Here is a 17,969-nt window from a genome sequence, read left to right on the forward strand (position 1 = left end):
CTCCAGTCACCGTGGCAGGATTCACACCATTGGGTGCCTCTCTCTTGGTGCAGCATGACAAGTGCGCAACTCAGACACTCACACCTACGCAAAGCCACGGCCCGGCTTGGGTAGGTTTTCCATAAATACACAATACAATTCAAGCTTCATTAATAATAGAAAACAGCTAAAAAGGAATCCAGAGATGAAAAGGTTCAGAGAGAAAGAGAGAGAAGAGGAAGCATGCATTTCCAGCAGGTATGTTGATACAAGTGGACAAAATATTCACAGCTCCCTGCTGCCAGGATAGTGAGGGCTTTCCCAGGAGCTAAAGCACTTAGTAAGACAGCATGTGTGTGAGACAGAAAGTTGCCACAGACTCACCCTATCTAGGGGTAAGGTCCACATGGGGACCACTGCAGCCCCCAGAGAAATGGGAAAACAGGTGCATGAAACATGTGGGGTGAAACTCTAGTGATTTTGTTTTGTTGCTTCAGAGCGACTGGTTATACAATTTCGTTGCCACGCATCAAACAATGGCTCTTTCAGGATCAAGTTTTACCTCCTAAGCAAGCCTGACATTCACCCTAACGTTAGTTTTGACCTTCTAGGATGACACAGCACCTCCGTGCCATAATCTCTTGTCACGCCTGATGTCCCTCATGGCCCTGATGGTTCAAAATAATCTTGTTAGTGTATTTATTTAGTCTCCCAATCCATTCTCATCCATACCTGCAATAATGCAAGTACTCTGACAAGAAGGGGCGGCGTTTGCTTAGTCCACATAAACACCTGGCACAGAGCACCTCAGTTTTGATCGCATGAATGAATTCAGCAGCAATTACATCTACTATTATCATGATTGGGTATTTACCAGAAATCCAAGCCTGCCTCCTGACCAGTGTATTCCATCTACCTAAAGAGGGTCACGACTATTAAGTCTTCTAAAGACATATGTTATATAATACATTTATTGCTCTCTGACAGGGATGTGGGTAGTTTCATGCATGGGCTGCAGAGCATAAACTTTGGTAATGACCATCATTAATCTTGGAGCAGCCTCATTAGAGGCCTGGGAGTAAGTGCTAAAAAGTAACCATGGTGAGGATGAAGCATGTTTCATCTGCCTATGTATCCCATCTGTTTTTTCCAAATCATTTGATAATAGAATAATCCACTCTTCTCATCACTTTTATAAAACCACAGTCAACAGGCTGGCACTGAAGCCCGTGACAACAGGGTGAAGCCCATATAACTGATCTCTGAAACTATCAAGCAAGAGCTAAAGGTCCCCAGAACCGGACATGATGGCAAAGTCTTCACACCCACCCTCTTCACCCCTCTTCCCATTAACATTTGGATTTCAATAAGCAGAGCTCGCTGAGATCCCAGAGAGACCTGGTGTCCCCCAGTGTGTCAGGACCAAGAAGAGGCAACAAGGAAGGATTCCAAGAAGCACTCAGGAGGAACTCACTGAAGTGCATTTGATCCCTTGTGTCATGAACAGATCTGAATGTCTGAGTCAGATGCAAAAATTTCTGCAAATGAATTAAAATGAGTCAGGAAGAAAGTCCTCCTACACATGCATGTGCATGAGAGCACACACCCCAAGCCCTTCCTAACCACTATGCAAAAAGAAGTTTCTACAATATAAATTAATGAATGTCTCCTATACATATATGAAACATGCTTCGTTTGAAAAATATACTTCTAAACCTTTCAATGATTCATTCAAGTGATTGTTTGCCAAGATCATGTAATTTTTTGGTCTCAAAATACGCAAAAGGATTAGTCACTATCAAAGACTGTAGTCAGCCTCATTAGTACAGTATTTATAAGGCATTCCATTATAGCAGCTTCTTTTAAATGAAAAGGTAGAGATCATAGTTATCAATATTAAAACCATCTATATTTTTAAAAGGTTGTATTGATTCCTGCCACCATTCTGATACATCAATGCCAGGACCAGCTTGATGAAGAGGTCACTCTCATGTAACAGCTTAAATTGATAATCCCCAGACGTACTTTCTCAATTTTCTATCATCTCTCATTCTATGCATTTTGCAACTCAACTCAGAGTATCAGTTAGGAAAAGGCTGAGAGTGATTACAAACATCCAAATGAATATTCATCCTGAGCTTCTAAATGTGCATAAATATGAGCCAATTTTAGTTTCTATTGAAGTAAGCAAACAGGAGGCATCATAGATTGTTAAAGCTAAAATGAATCTTCTCACATGCAAAATGACGACAGCCAGAACTATTGCAGCTACACCTTCCATAGAGCAAATGATGCCCCAGGCCTCAGGTACTAAACAGGGCAGGAATATTCTCATATAAACCCAGCCACCCTGCTGTATTAGGAGCTTCATGTAGTGATCAGTAAACTAAAGGACAGGAAACTTAAGAATATGCTCAGTGCCACACAGTCAATATATAGTAGGGTCCCAGCAGCCAGCTCTATATTCTTGATCTTTATGCCACCTTGTCCTTAGGTGCCTGTCACCCCATTACCTATGAGTTAACTGTTTCACAGTGCCTTTTTCTAATACACACTGCATAGCAAAGAGTACCTCAGCAAAGTTCTTGGAGGTTTGCCAATGTGAGAGACAGAGATAAATAGTAAAGATCACTTCTGGCAACCTCTACAAGCCAATCTCTTCCATCCTTCCAATCAGACCCCATTTTCCCTCCTCCCCCAGCCTAAACAGAGCTTACTGGCCTATAAAATCTTCACGAGTCCCAAGAAAGAACTAACAATAATCTGAATTAATAAAGATAAATCTGCAGTTTCTAGGAAAATGAGCTTTTGGATATGAGGAGCTATGTTCTCTATCATACTATTTAAACTTGAAATTGCAGCTAATTGTTTTTCGGAAATCAGAAAGGTAACCATGAGAGTCCAGGGAAGCAAGCCATTGATTAGATTTCATCTTCCAAAGCCAGCCTTCAAAGGTACTCTCATTAATAGATATTTGGGAACATTGTCAGCTTTCTCCCCACAGTGGCCTGGATTTCTTGAAATCATGCTACAATCACCAAGAGAATGCTAAAGCTAGCACTGCAGATAGGATGTATGTGTGTGTGGGTTCTCATATCGGCTTTCATTTCAAGACAGTATTTAAAAGGCAAAAAGGCAAAATATCTTACAAATGAAAGTAAAAATCTAAAGAAGTTACTTTTTTAAAGAGAGGTAGTATCTAGCATCTCGTCTCTAGAAATAGCCTCAAGTTGGGTAAGTAGACTCAGTTTAAAATCTCTATTGTCCCCTAAAGGGTACCTGTACTTTGTTTTTGTTGTGTTGTTGTTGTTGTTCCAATAATATAGTCCCACATCCTATCTCTGCTTTCTTTTTCATTCTTATTTTGATCCGAAGGCAGCGTAGGACAAAACAGCAGAGTAGAGGTGTCTGATCTCCAGGGAAAAGTTGCCAAAAACACATGGGTACTAACTTACCTAAACCTTTAAAAGTTTATTACCAGGTTTCCAGACTCTCTCTTTCCTTGATAACAGGAATCTATGAAGGGCTTGTCATATGCAAGGCATGTACTCCGACTAATATTCACAGGGCCTCAAAGAATTTTCATCTCCATTTTACAAGTGAGAAAACTGAGTTCTAGAAACATTAAAGCCCTATATCCAATATATGACAGATCTGAACCTGTGTTTGTCTGAATACAACTCTTCCCAGTAACGGTGTGCTGAGATTTGAGGAAGCCGTACCCTGAATGGAGGTTTCTAAGTGTCTGTGTCCCATGCCTACTTCATCAAACAAGGCCTGCAGGAAGGCTTGTGGAAGTATGAGATGAACCTCAAAACGCTGGTCTGCTTACTCATTTCCACTGCATGTATAATATCACAAGTTCTCCTGATCTCAAACAGAGGAGCTGATAAAATCAGAGAAAAATGTCAAATATTTTTTAAAACTTCAAAATGTTAAACAAATGAAAGGTAGTTTTGTTATCCTTGTAACCGAAGATAAATTTTTTTAAATGACATTTTAAAGACAACAAAAATAGGCTATTATCTCACCATCCAATTAACCCTAGTAACATTTTTCAAATGATACACCTTAGGAAATGGTTATTGTGCACCAAGGCAGGAGATGAAAAGTGACTCAGCCAAGCTAGACCTTTCCCATAAAGGACAACTACTAGGCTTCTAGTGTTCATCCCCAGGAGAAAATGTATACATACATACATATGTGTGTGTGTGTGTGTGTGTGTGTGTGCGCTTTATATATATATATATATATATATATATATATATATATATATATACCAGCAACCAGCAAATAGTGTAAATATATGTGCATATGAAAGGCATTTTGACTTGTACAATTTCATACCATGCTCTATCATGCAATTTAAAAGCAACTATAATACTAGTGCTTTATAACAACTAAATTGGTCAGTGCTTACCCACAGCCACAAACAAGAAACATTTCTCAAAAGGGGCCAATCTGATTGGTGATTTGAGATGTAATTGCAAACCAGAGAGACTACTAAAATATCACACACACACACACACACACACACACACACACACGACAGCCAGGACTGCTCAGCAAAATTTATATTAAAATACCTTAACCACAAATAACGAGTTTTCCTTCACAATACAGCCTAAAATGACTTGGCTTCTGGTTGGAATGAACATAAGCAATACTGATGAGTGTTCTACTCAGAGCCACATGAAGTTATGCAAGGGACATGAGACTGCAGAGTGCTAGGGTGATTCAGTTACATCCTCTGCTTCCCACTAACACCCACAGCAGCTCTGGCATCTGCTGGAAGAGCCTAAGAAATCAGGGACTCTTTCATGGAAAGCGAAGAGAGCTTCCTAGGAAGTCTGTCAGAAGCCCTCCTAGGGATAAGAGGAGTGTTCAGAGAAGTAGCTCCGATTTTCCATGACCCTAACATCCAGAACTTTATCGCCATCTGTAAACCATGAAAAGACTGCAGTTGATAAACCATTCCAATCCTGATAAACATTCAAATAAGTAGCAGAAAAGTATCTGGATCTAAACATTAGCACCACAAGAATGTGATCTGGGTTATGAAATGTTGACATCTGCTTATATTTAACAACTTACATCACTTAAAAACTCAGTGAGGTTGTTCTCACACAAGCATCCAGGAATTAAGTGTGCTCATTAGATATAAACAACGGCCTGCTTCCTTCCACAAATTGATCTTTAAAGTGATGTGTTCACAGCATCACATGGGTCAGATGAAGGAGAGAACTTTCCAGAATATCCAGCTTCATGTACTCACAATCATCTGGCAGAAAATTGCTCTAAAGTAATCTCAATTTCTCTCTCTTTCTCTCCACCTCAAGACCATCTCCACTCATGGCAGACAGTATTGAAGAGTTTCATCTATGTGGCATTTAAATATCCTCTCTGGTGCTTCAAAAGGTCTCCCCTCTGCATGGAGCCTTGCAATGAAAGGATCAACCACTTCCAAACTCAGGATGAAGAAGGATTCTTGGCAAATTAGTTGGAATGGGTCTCAGGGACCCTCTCGTCTTGTGTTCAGACAGCTTCACTAAGAAGCCAGGCAGAGTTGAACGACTGAACTAAAACTGACTTGAAATGGGACACAGACAAAACAAGTAAAAGAGGCATATGCCAGAGTTCTACACAATTGAGGGGCCTTGCAAAGGCGACTGACTTTTGAGTCTCAGTGTTCCTTTCTGTAAAACGGGGATAACTCCTACCTGATAGAGTTCCTGGGGGCAATAGGGTGTCGAAGACAATGCTCCTACCCCATAGATGCTCAGCAGTGTCCGGCAGCTGTCACCCTAAATGAAGTGCATAGCAGCTGAGTCTGCATGTCCTGTAATCTAGGAAAAGCAAGTAACTTCTTTCCCCAGAGGAAAACAGAACAAAACTCTCAACGAAAAGATACCATTGACACCTGATCACAAAAACTAGGCAATAAATTAGTGATTTAGCAACTTGGATTTGTGGTGTGAAAGCTGGAAGTTGGAAAGGAAGTAGTTACTAATGTGACCAAATGCCAATGTGTTCTTAATGACCAGGGCCACACCTACCTGTTTAAGCTTTTTTTGTGTGGATTTAAAGTTCAAGATGTTTAAAGACAATTTACCTTGTTTCTTCTCAGTCCTGCCATATCTTCTGGTTCCAATATTAAAAGAGCAAAGTTCCTGAGAACCTTCTCTCTCATCTCTTGCTAAAGCTCCTTGTCAGAGTGCCAGCTCACATGAGCCTTAAGGGAATGAAAGAAATGTCAGAGAAGTTCTACCTGCTTAGACAGGCCTGGAATAATGAAGGCAAGTTCTGCCGAGGATTCAAAGCACTCACCCATGTAGGAAGAAGGTCAGTGATACATAAACCAAAGAAGAGAGGATCAAGGGGAAGTGCTTCAGAGAGAGAAGAGCACGTGGGCCTGTTCCTGCAGCAAATGAAAAAAAGTTCGGGAGAAGAATGACTGACGAGCACATTTGTAGGCAGAAAGTTATGGACACACATCATACAACAGATGTTGCTCCTGTGAGGATGGCAAGAAAGCCTGTGTCAGGACGCTTACAAGTTCAAACCCACCCCAGGCCACTTCCTGACTTAGCAAGACCTTATCTCAAAATGAAAAATAAAGGGCTGGGGATGTAAGTCAGTGAGAAGGTCTTGGGTTCAATCTCCAGTATTACAAAGAAAGAGAGCGAGAAAGGAAGGAAGAAGAAAAGAAAAAGAAAAAAGAGAAAGAAAGCCTGTGTCTTTGGACACAGGTTATTCATGGGGTGGTAAACCTGGCTGACCTCCAAGGTCATTTCCAGACTATTATCCTAGGGAGATAAGCTAAATGAATATCTTTTACATTAAGCAAGAATAGTACAGCAATAATGTTGGTTATTGTGCCTCAAGCAATATAATGTTCTTCTCTAGTGTACAACCAGAGTTCTCAGACTAAACCCTGGCATGTTTTAGAATGGCAAAAGTAGTCCCCACCTCCCACCAAAGAGTAGAAGAATCACATAACCATTACTTTGTTGTTGTTATGGGTTTGGGTTAGGTGAGGCTGTTTGTTTTAGGACTTTTGTCTTTGGCCCGGTGTGTGTGTGTGTGTGTGTGTGTGTGTGTGTGTGTGTGTGTGTGTGTGTGTGTGTGTGTGTCCCTCCATCTCTTCCATTGTTTCTTGGATCTAAAAAGACTGTGCAACACTTCTTAGACCATGGTCACAGGCACACAGATACTTTAATATTTTCTTTTGGTTATTCCTACCTGCCGAGCATTAGTACACAGATTTTTCCTGAATGTTCTCATTCACTTGCTAACATTACACTAAGAAAACTTCAATGGACTAGCTTAAACTTTAAATCCTGCAAAGCAGCCATCCACCTAACATTATGGGCTCAAGGTACATCCATAAGTGAAGTAAATCAGACACACAAGCTTAAATATCACATGGTTTCTAAGAAACCCAAAATGTAAATGAAGTGTAAGGTAAAAGATAGATGATAAGAAGTAGGGAGATAGATCTTTCTCAAATGGGAAGGGATCAGGAGATGGAGGTGGGAGGGAGAGGGAAAAAAGGAGACAAAAAAGCATCACAATATGTTATGTACATGAACGGACTCCTCACAATGAATGTAATCATTATGTTTTGCAAACATGTGCTTATGAAAATTGAACATATTTTTGGAATATAAAAAAGCATCCATTCATGGATCTCTCAAAACCATCTGGGTTTTATACCCCTTGCTCTGCATTCATGCCCCTGCTCCAAGAGCTCCTCCTCCCCAGCTTCTCCAGACCATCCCTGCCACCCCTTCCTGCTCAGGGCAGGCAACATAGCCACAGGAACGCCCCCCCCCACCTGGTCCCATAGCACCTGTTGCTCATCCTTAACAAACTCTGCCTTCATTGTAATCACTCATCCGAAGTCTAACACCCCCACTCCCCCACCCCAACCCACCCCCGCCAAGCTGTTAGCTCTGAAGGGATTGGATCTGTTTTATTCACAACTAAATCTCCAGAACACAGCATGTACACTCCATGATCAATGAATCATTTTTTATTAAAAATCAAATATTTGTTTCATATACTTTTTAGCACAAGTCTTAAGACTTTTACTTAATTCTGAGCATCTAAGGAAACCTAAGAATCCTTTTTAATATTAATGTTTTAGCATGTCTACCAGCAGCAGCTACAAAAGGGCACTGGCCAATCTGTATGATATACAAAATGAAACAGTTGATTTATAAGACACGTGATTCACATAAAATGACAGATTTTCACAATAGGAAATAACAAGTTAAAAAGATATATGATAAACACTTTGGCCTTGTGAAAGTATATGGGATGAAATTTTGAAAACCACCTGTCAATAACCCCTCAGCCATCCTGCTGGGCTCTTGTTTGTTTTTCCACCTCCAGGACCTCCTCCCAAAAGCCAGATCTCCGGCACTCAAGCAAGTCAAAGTCCAACAGGAGCGGAGAATTCATCTCTGTACTCTAAAGAATAAGCAGGACTTAATCTTTTTCACCTTTTACTTCAAAGAAATTGCAACGTGTTTACATCCTTCTTGGAGAAGGAGGAGTGGCCAAATTGCCTTTGTAACCTGGCTTTCACTAACCTACTCTCCACCATTTAACTGTTGACATTACTCTGTTGTTATAGCAACTGCATCATTCAATCGGTTGTAATGAGTGGATTATTCAACTATCACCTAAAGATCAGTTCTTTCAAATCTCTACATTGCCAACAACTTTTTTGGACTCCAGATCCTTCTTTGATTCAGTGTCCATCCTTGGGTCATCCACATGTTTCAGTGTCACAGCATCTATGGAAATTGTAATTCTCTGAATACAGCCTTTCCTTCTTCAGTACTAACTTGTGTCATTGGCACAAGCCTGATGCTCAGGGCCATCATCTCCTTTGCTCTCAGCCCCCCATCTACCTGGCTTCCTCTGTACTTTCCTAGTTTTTTCTCAAGTCCTTCTACACTTCTACTTCCCTACTGACATAAGCCTAGTAATGTCACTCCTCAATGGCCATAACTTGAACCCTTTCCTGCTGCTGACTCACAGCCAGAATGACAGGGTGTCTAACTCTGCTCCCCTTAATGTCACCCTACTAGTCCACAGGGATTCAGTCTGTTTGGCAACCTCTATCTCTGGTGCCTAACACAACAGTGAGAGGCAGGCGATCCCTCACCACATGAAGGAAAGAACGCCTGGTAGACAGCAGGCACTCGCAGATTAGGTTCCACTGTCCACCATAAATTCAAGTTAATATTTGTCTCTGGAGGAAAAGTAAAGATAATAAATAACCTAAGACTCATACCCAAGGGCACACCAGCATTCTACACACCCCCACATCCATGCATACTGATATCCACATATTCTTATTCATGCTTCCTCAAATGATTGAGCTATTCCATGATAAATTATATAGAACCATGGACAATATTTTCTTTAAGAAAAAAAATTGAAAATACAAGGCACATCTCTTGGATGACTTCTAACACAAAATCACCTTCAAGCCCACTGTGTCCTTAGGAAGGGGGTTGGCTTTTAGGAGAAGAGGACACTATCCTGGCCTGGGTACACAGATTAGTTGTAGAGTGCTTGCCTAGTGTTGGCAAGGTCCTGGATTAAATTCCCAGCACTTCAGGCAGAGAGAGAGAGAGAGAGAGAGAGAGAGGAGAGGGAGGGAGAGGGAGGGAGAGGGAGGGAGGGAGGGAGAGGAGAGAGGGAGGGAGAGGGAGGAGAGAGGGAGGGAGGGAGGGAGGGAGAGGGAGGGAGAGGGAGGGAGGGAGGGGGAGGGAGGGAGGGGGAGGGAGGGGAGGGAGGGGGAGGGGGGAGGGGGAGGGAGGGGGGGAGGGGGGAGGGGGGGGGGGGAGGGGGAGGGGGAGGGGGAGGGAGGGGGGAGGGAGGGAGGGAGAGAGAGATCTTAGCATTCCTAAAGAAAGTCACCCTCTACATTCACCAACAGGGTTCCCCACTGGAGCAATCTATAGAAGCTCATTATAAAGCTGCATAAGAAAGAGACATTCTGTGCTATACAATCATATATATGCAGTCATCTCCAGTCACTCATGAAATTTTTAAAGCTTGCCCTGGGAATAAATGACAATAGCATTCTTCCTTTCTAATCTAGAAACTTCTCCCTCATGAAAGTCTCCTCCAAACCCAAATGGTCAGGAAATGAAAAGAATTATTAAATAGGGCATACTCCATTCCAAGCAATCTCAGGCCTGCTTTTCAGATGCTAATACAGCAGCAGCCACCAGGAACCCTTTTCCCAAGTGGAAGGAGACAGAAGTTTCTGAAACCATGCTCCTTGTACTTGAAACCTGGCTGTGCCACTTTCCAAATGTGCGACCATGGAAAATCTCCTTCATTGCTCTCTGCCTTGGTTTTTTCCACATTTAAATTTAGGTGATAAGAATGCTGCCTCATTTTCCTGATGACTGAGAAAAAATTTTTTTTCTTCCACCAGGGATCAAACTTGGGACCTTGGGCTTGCCAGGCAGGCAGCGGCACCACTGAGCTAAATTCCCAGCAAGAAAAAAAAAATTTTAACACAATGCCTGGCCCAACATGAGTGCCCAATACCATAAGAGACAGTAATACAAATTATTATTACACAGATGAGTATCCCTCATGCAAAACACTTGGGACCAGAAGCATTTGAGATGTTGGACTTCTTAGATGTGTGAAAATAAATAAATATATATATTATATATATATATATATACACACACACATATATGGCATGAAGTATCGTAAAATGCATCCAAATCTAAACGTGTTCATTTTTCATTTATACATAGCCTCAAGGCCACTTTATACAATATTTTAATAAAATAACAAAGTTTCATGGCAATCGAATTTTCTATTTGTATTATCAGGTCTGCCTCGACAAACATTTTGATTTTTGAGCACTTTGGATTTGACGTGAAGGATCCCGAGCCTGCATTGCATAACAATATATTAGCATTAGTGGACATTTTACTTCCCTCCCTTGATATGCACAAGGGATCCCATGCCCCACACATTCCCTTAAACTCTAAACGGTAGTAGTTCTCAAACTTTTGCATGCACCACCATCATCTGAGTTGCTTAAAACATACTTCTGTGCTTCAGATGCAGAGCTGCTGATGCAGGGGGCTGGGGACAGGTGTGTCTAACAAGTTAATGTCAATGTAGGAGCTGCTGATCTGGAAGGACAGAGAAACACTTAGGGATGTCACCCCATCAGTGGAGAGCAGGTTTTAGCTGCAAATCTGCAGGCCTTTCTATGGCCCTCTGCCCTCCTAGAATCCGCTTTGCAGACTGCATCTAAGAAATTTCATCAATGGCTCAAATTGAGGTCAAGCATCAGAAGCTATACAAGCTGCCATGTCACCTCTATACCAGCACCTAAAACAATACACAGTGAACCAGGAAACCAATTCCAGGAGATCAGGATCTCCTGGGAGTTTACTTCATACTTGAGACATGGAAGATCTTCAATAAACAGTGACTGATAAAGAGAAACTTGGGAGAGCCAAGGGCCAAAGACACACCTGGGAAACCAACCAATCTAGAAGTTCTCAGATTAAAATCAAGCTGTTCACTGGACATGTTTACCTGGAATCTCTGTTGATCCAGGGATGTCTGCCACCCCATCCAGCCATTGATTCTCCTCTATGAATTCACAAGTCCTTTGCCACCAGCCACACTTTCCCTCTCACTCTGAAGTAAGGAAGCTTCAGCTTTAAGCTTCTCACCAGCAAGGCCCCCCCACGGGTAGCACAGGCTGCTGGTAGTGCTAAGTATTCTCAGGAGAGGGGAAGCCAGGTTGCAAACAGGAAGCACATCTATATAAACATTGCTCGGAAATTGCCCAATAAAATTGCCAGTTAAAAATGACACATTTCCCATAAGTTATCTCTTTTGTCCTTCTAAATATGAAATTTTATGCCCAATTTTGTATAAATTGTCTTAAAAAGGTCCTCAAGTTGTTACCTTTCAGTGTTCACAAAATGTGCAAATGCTTCTGCTCCTTGACCATTTGGATTTTCTGAAAGTTTCCAAATTTATCACCTACACACTCCCCATTAGAACACTTTAGCCAACACTTTCATAAACACCTCCTACAGAGGATTTTGCCTACTTTTAAGAAGGAATTCAAGACGTCTTGTGATTTTACTGCCAAATGAAGATAGAGAAAAAATTCAAGCCAGGCACAATCCAGGCAGAATATCCTATCTGATCCTCCTCACACAGGCAAACACCTTCTCTTAACAGTTAACTGGCAACATCTCAAAGTATCTTAAATATGAGCCCTTAGAGTTTTGTGTATAATTACCAACAATTACAAGGGAGATTTAGGAAAGCAAGTGTTCTCCATAACAGAAAATATCACTATATTCTAAATTCTAAAGTGCTTTTTTAAACTCTCATTTTGTGCAATACAGTAACTTTGAAAATCACTTCTGTAATTTACATGCACTTACAAAGTTGTCCTTTGAGTTGTTATGGATCAATTATTCAAAAGTCAAATTAGGAATTTTGAGATGCCTTGCCAAATCTGCCCATGGCAGTAATCTATACTTCCACAGATAGGCTTAAGGGAAAAGAGATTTTGTCTTTTAAAATAAATATTAGATACATTCAGGCATGAGTATAGTTTTATACACAAACACAAGGTCCTTTCTAAGTAGCAAGAGTGCTCTCTATTCAGATCTCAGCCATGGAAAAAAATCAAGTTAAAATGCATTAAAAACAGGTGAATATCATGAAAATTAGCTCTTCCTTCATAGTGTAACACAGAGAGAACATATATAGTTTTACTAATTGGCCCCATTTGGATCTGTTAGGCCATATTTGGTTTAAAACTGTTTTTAAACATTTAAAAATATGTTAAGACACATGATAAACTTAACTTTAAATAGATATTCATTGATGTGTCCCAGATAGATCATAGCAGAGCCACGTAAGTACAACGAAAACAGTGCTCATTTTATTCATGTCAGAGTAACCCCTAGGAGGTGGATTTTATGAATATAAATTTGAATTCTAATTTCCAGTAAATCTGCCAGATTTATCTGTCTGTATAGCAATGTAAAATATCAAAATAGTGTTCAAATACATTCATATTCAGTTTCTAGATCAACCACTTGCATTGTACAAATTACTGGGTTGCTCCCTGCCTCGGTTTCTCACCAGTACAGGGGAGTAATATCTAGTTTGTGTGTTTTATTCCACAAAATGAAAAATGGCTAGCGTTTCACTTGGCACATGATTTTTTCTTCTTTTTCTGCAGGATTGGGGATGGAGCTCAGGCCCTCACACGCACTAGGTAAATGCTCAACTACTGAACTTCATGGCTAGCCCCACAGTTGATTCCTAATGACTTTTAGGATGGTTTTGATAATGGTCACCATGGCTGACTGATCAGGCTAATGACAACCACTCTTGAAGGGTCTGCCTTCCCCTGCACTTAGATGCCAGTGATGGAAAGGTGCCTGCGCTCACATCAGATCCCACCTGTAAGGAATAAGTGCCCTCAAATGCCTCTTTGTGTCAACACCTGTGCTACCAAAGACAGCAGCAGCCAAGCTCCAGCAGAAGCTTGTTTTGGGGAGGAATACAACAAACAGTTGTTTAATTAAAATGCCGCTGACCTGACCAGAAAAAAACAAAAAACACAAAAAAAAACAACAACAACAAAACCAGTTTATGGAAAACATAGTCCATAGAAATCCCTCAATAAATAGCGATGAAATTCTGCATGTTTGAAACTGGTAAAGCCCCGGAGTCTCTGAGAAGCTGCCTGCACCAGTACGTGTCCCCATGCCGATGGCACTTCCAGAGTGCTCTCCTGTCGACATCTAGAGGCTTCTGAAACCCCCAACACCCGCAGGTCATGCAGACCAGGAAAAAAGAAGTCTCTGCAAATGCAATCATTTTAAAGTCCGCAGAGCACAATTTGAATGTGACTGCGCGACTCCAATCTACAAACTTACTCTAAGGCGCTCTGCTGTCCTGTAACTGAGCAAATGCAGAGCAGGGAACCAGAGCTGAACCTCCTATCTCCAGGAAGAGAGCTCATCAGAGGGACAGACGAGGGATGGACGTCTGCAGGAAGCGTCCCGGCAGCGGCAGCGAGGTGACTATCTGCAGTGCGCCCGGGATGTCTGACCCTGGGCCTTTAAAACGCAAAGAAATCCGGGAGCAGGCTGCTGGCCCCCGCCCTCCCCGCCCAGACTTCTGCTTCCGGTCCACCAGACACCTCTCTGACCCCTGAACCAGTGGCCACGGGGTAGCGACTCCCCCGAATTTCCATCCTGCTCGCCCCACTCGGACTGACAGCTGACACCCACCCCGGTGATCCGGATCCGCCCTCACCTGTCCAGGCCGCGTCCCGGGACCGCAGAGTCGGCGGGTGCTCGCCTTTCACCCTCGCGGGACCAGCCGTGGCCCTGGCGTCGCCGTCGTCGCTGCCCCGGAGCGTGGAGCAGCCTGCCGCGTGGGGCGGGGGCATCACCGGGCCACGGACTTCCTCGCCTCCCCGGGAGCCCCGCCTTCAGGGGGAGGAGGCGGCGCGCGTCACAGCGGAGCTCGCCAGGTGCTCGGAGAAGGCGCCGGACGGGTGCAGGGCGCTGGCTGGGACAGGTTCTCAGTCACTCATCTGCCTCGGCCCACAGGAAGAGGAAGGTGTGTCCCAAAAGTCCCCAGGAGCGAAAGCCACCCTCGTCCTCTTTTAATAACCCTTGCTGCCCCACAGCCAGAAGAGTTCACTTTGCTCCAGTAGCTCCCTAAAAGATCTAGAGGCGGAGAGCAGGCTCTCTTTCTACCGCCGCAACCCCGGGAAGAGGTACCCAAGCTAGGCAGCCGATGCCACCAGTGCCACGTTAGCGCGATCGCGCGTGGAAGCCAGCCCCCCAGGGCGCGGAGATCGGCTTTCTGAGCCAGGTGTCTGCAGGGTTAAGCCCGGCGGGGAGGCCGGGCAGCTGCCCTGAGGGTAAATCCCCTACAGGTGGCTTCCTGCAGTCATTGTCCCTAGGGTGCTTAACAAATATTTGCCTTTTTGCTTCTTTCCCAAGCATTCTTTTTCTTCCTCTTTTTCTTCCCACTGTGATCCTACTTCAATTTGTGCTCCTTCTGGTCGGCTTCTTTTTTCACCTATTGATGAGCCTGGGTCTCACAGGCGTAATAACTGCTGTGCCAGGCTCTGAGTGGCTTAGAAGGACACGTGTGGGACACAGCCCTGCGACAGCAGTCTGAAATTAGATACAAGAGTTACAGAAATAGGCTAAATCAGGTGTGAGAGAGACCTGGCTTGATTGTGTAGGTTGTTCTGGGAATGGGAGGTGTGTAAACCGAGGAGTTCAATTGTGTCATTGATGATTAAGATCATTGGCTCTGGAGTCAGAAAGACCTCAAATCAAATCCTGGCAGAGCAACTAATGTGTAAATGGGGGAGTTCACCCTACCATTCCGAATCGCAACTTCCCCTTTGATAAATTGGAATTTAAATATAGCTATCTCATCTAATCTGAGAAATTATGAAGCCAAGCCGGGGATTTACCTCAGTGGTTTCGGCGCCTGCTGCGCAAGCGCAAGGACCCGAGTTCGATCCCTGGTACCAAAAAAAGAAAGAAAGAAAGAGAGAAAGAGAGAAAGAAAAAGAAAGAAAGAGAAAGAAAGAAAGAAATTATGAAGCCAATTCTCTGGCGCATGAAAACCACTTCATAAAGTTCATATGATTATACATGCTAAGGTGGGAAACCAGGAGGTGTAAACACTTAGAAAACATGATCATCTCGAAGGAAATGATAGAAAACAGATACACTGTCATTAAAACCACTTATAATAATAGCTGCTGCTGAGGAGGACAACACTGCACCAGTCTTGCTTGGCATGTTACAAGTTGGTATGTACCGCACGGTCCTATGTAGTTTTCAGGAACCGCTGAGACAGTGAAGAATATCCCTGAAGGTATGGATCCAGTTTGTGACAGTGAGATCAAGCTGAGGCCTATGGCTCATCTGGGCTGCTTCCACTGTGCTGAAGGTTAGGTCTCCTGCCAAAGGGCGGGGACAAGAGGGGAAGTAGGGTAAAAGGAAGAAGAGAAAGAGCAATCCGTGGAAATAGCAACTGCACCTTTAAAGCTGACTAAGAATACAAATGAATTAAAATAGTAAGTGAACCCACACAAAAAGCTTTTTGCCTCTAACTCTTACCCCAGTGCAGTTCCTGTTCTGTGGTTCCGGCCGCTCCACCGCAAGTTGAAAATGACTCCCACCCTTCTTCCATCATTAAAAGCTAGAGAAAGTGAAACCTTTGAAGACGCTGACGTCTGAGGTGATGGGTGCCTCCTCCCTCCGGCCACCTTGCATTCCTCCGCCTGGCTTCTTTGGGTTGTTTTGTTGTTTTGTTTCTGCCTTTTAACTGTCCAAACATATTTCACCCAGGGAATGATATTGTTCCCTTTACCAATTGAGCTTTGCTACATAACCACAGCAGCACTTAGAATAGCAGGAGGACTCATATGTGGCCGATAAATTTTTAATGCAGCATCGCTATATTGAAATTCTTAAGTTAAACAAGTTTTGAACCAAGTCTCCTGCTTTGAGCACAGCTCAATGTCATAACTGCTACTTTAAAAAATAAAATGCTCTCTCTTATGGCTGGGGATGCAGCTCAGTGGTGCTGCACCTGCCTGCCAAGTGCAAGGTCCTAAATTCGATTCCCCTCACCAGAAAAAAAAAAAACAAACACTTGATATTTGACCTCTCAAGAAACAGCACATCATGAAGCTACACAAACATATGGAGATTAAATAAGCCATTATTGAATAATGAATGGAGCACAGAAGATATCAGAAAAGAAATTAAAATAGTTCCTAGAATCAAATTACAATGGAAGTGCAACATACCAAAACCATGAGACACAAGAAAAGCAGTTCTAAGAGGGAAATGAATTTATAGCTGTAAATAAATGCACACACACAAAAAAATAGAGCAATCCCAAGTAACCTAATGATGCATCTCAAGGTCTTAGACAAGAACAATCCAAATCTGAAACTAACAGAAGGAAAGCAATTATAAAGATCAGAGCAGAAATTAATGAAATTGAGACCAAAATATAGAAAAGATCAATGAGTCAGAGTTGATTCTTTGAAAGGATAGGACGAAACACGAGGGAGGGTAGGAGAAAGGGAAATAAAAATGATCAAGATGCTATACATACCAATTGGGTATGATGAATGTATTTGCTATGTATCATAAACATATACTAATAAAAATTAGCAGGAAAAAGAAACAGCCCTGGTGTCAGTGTGATAGCCAAAGTGAAGATTTCCCATTTTCAGATCTCATTGCTTTTACATCTTAGACAATGAATGCTTGATTGTGTGACAATCCAATAATACTACCTGTTCTTTCATGTTTTAAATGGCAGGCGTGTCCTCTGCTGTTCCCACATAGTCTTATGCTATCACCTGTCCATTCCCTATCATTCAGAAACACTGCAGTGGAGTTATATTAGTAATGTCACCGTGCCTGATTGTATGAGCTAGGAGGGCCATTTAAATGGGACAAGTTACAGTGGCTGCAGTCACCCATAATCTGTGACAATGGACTAGAGGAGTATTCTCTAAGGAAGAGAACACTTGCTCTGCAAATATGTGGGAGCTAGAGTTCTGACTCCTTTCTGCTCAAAGGGACTCACAACAGGCCTCCTGGGCTCATCCTACCAGAGCCCAGCCTGCAGCTTACACAGCCCAGCTCCCATTGGAGGAATCAGGGCCACTCCGGTGAGTACAATCCCTTCAATAAATGCCCAGGCTTTGCCAGCAATGCCAACAGTGGCAGAAGGAATTGGTAACTAGCATCCTTCACATTCTTTTTCACTGGTGCTTCTCATCACATTTGGGCCAGTAAAAACAAAAGTAGAAAAGCAACAGGAACAACAACATGCAGAATAGATCCACCAGCAGGTGAAATGAATGCAATGGTTAAGGTAAATTTTGT

At 42.7% G+C, this 17,969-nt stretch overlaps 1 protein-coding gene across 8 annotated transcripts in view; it reads right to left on the bottom strand.

Annotated features, from left to right (window-relative positions):
* The window catches only part of Mctp2 (multiple C2 and transmembrane domain containing 2), a 251,357-nt gene extending 235,070 nt beyond the window's left edge, over nucleotides 1–16,287 (bottom strand). Inside the window, exons 1-4 of one of the 8 annotated variants that reach the window (XM_087188345.1) lie at nucleotides 16,179–16,287; nucleotides 14,341–15,215; nucleotides 6,307–6,397; nucleotides 6,092–6,211 (exon numbers count right to left, since the gene is read on the bottom strand). The gene's annotated coding sequence lies outside the window, so the exon portion shown is untranslated. Of the gene's footprint in view, nucleotides 1–6,091; nucleotides 6,212–6,306; nucleotides 6,398–11,577; nucleotides 14,180–14,340; nucleotides 15,228–16,178 lie in introns of those variants that run through there. The other 7 variants (XM_087188343.1, XM_021264778.2, XM_021264779.2 and 4 more) reach the window with 7 other exon arrangements.
* Between the last annotated feature and the right edge of the window lie 1,682 nt (nucleotides 16,288–17,969).

Source organism: Heterocephalus glaber, unplaced genomic scaffold (assembly GCF_053883595.1).
Source record: "Heterocephalus glaber isolate CG9 unplaced genomic scaffold, H.glaber_assembly_v1.0 deba00001531, whole genome shotgun sequence".
Classification (NCBI taxonomy): domain Eukaryota; kingdom Metazoa; phylum Chordata; class Mammalia; order Rodentia; family Bathyergidae; genus Heterocephalus; species Heterocephalus glaber.